Source organism: Sinocyclocheilus anshuiensis, unplaced genomic scaffold, assembly GCF_001515605.1.
Source record: "Sinocyclocheilus anshuiensis isolate Anshui unplaced genomic scaffold, SAMN03320099.WGS_v1.1 scaffold481, whole genome shotgun sequence".
In the NCBI taxonomy this organism is placed as follows: Eukaryota; Metazoa; Chordata; class Actinopteri; order Cypriniformes; family Cyprinidae; genus Sinocyclocheilus; species Sinocyclocheilus anshuiensis.
The window spans coordinates 1,860,461-1,861,381 of record NW_015539907.1 but is presented as its reverse complement, the minus strand read 5'-3'; the positions used below and the strand labels follow the sequence as shown (position 1 = coordinate 1,861,381).

Genomic DNA, 921 nt, shown 5'->3' with positions numbered 1-921 from the left:
AAAAAAAAAAGGCTGCCCACTGCTCCGGGTGTGTGTTCACGGTGTGTGTGTGTTCACTGCTGTGTGTGTGCCCTTTGGATGGGTTAAATGCAGAGCACTAATTCCAAGTATGGGTCACCATATTTGGCCACATGTCACGTCACTCACTCACTCCAGTCACAAAGTATAACAATAATTTGCACGTTTTAATGTGATATGAGCTAACTCAGCTAAGCGATTGTTGGATTTAATCGCCATCGGTAGCGCAATTTATTGTAATGCTTTTTTCCTCAGTTGGTCAGAACAAAAGTGGCAGACTTGTTCCTTGCTTGTTCAGATGACAATATCCGGTAAAAATTCTTATTTGGGTCATACTTCCAAGATGTAGGCTAGAATCTGTGATTCTTTAGTATGGTATCCACACCGGTGCGGTGACTGATGACCACACATACTCCTCAAAACATTAGATTCGTCCGCGTCTTGGTACTCTCCATAATGGAGGCAGAGGGTGACTTGGGAAAGAAGAATTGTTCAAGTCATTATTTTATTTTTTTTGCACACAAAGTATTCTCGTAGCTTCATAAAATTACGGTTGAACCACTGATGTCACATGGACTTTTTTGTCAATGTTCTTGGTACCTTGAACTTGGAAGGACCCTTGCTGTCTATGGAGGGTCAAAAAGCTCTCAGATTTCATCAAAAATATCTTAAAGGGGTCAATGCTGCTAAAAAGAACATTATTTTGTGTATTTGGTGTAATGAAATGTGTTTATGTGGTTTAAAGTAAAAAAAACAAAAAACATTCTTTTCCACATACTGCACATTATTGTTTCTCCTCTATGCCCCGCCTTTTTGAAACGAGTCGATTTTTACAAAGCTCATCGGTCTGAAAAAGCGAGGTGTGCTGTGATTGGCCAGCTATCCAGTGTGTTGTGATTGGCC

General features: G+C 40.3%; 1 protein-coding gene across 1 annotated transcript in view; it reads left to right on the top strand.

Moving 5' to 3' along the window:
- Positions 1-921, top strand: part of sf3b3 (splicing factor 3b, subunit 3) — a 24,225-nt gene that overhangs the window by 20,809 nt on the left and 2,495 nt on the right. The gene's annotated exons all lie outside the window — the stretch shown is intronic.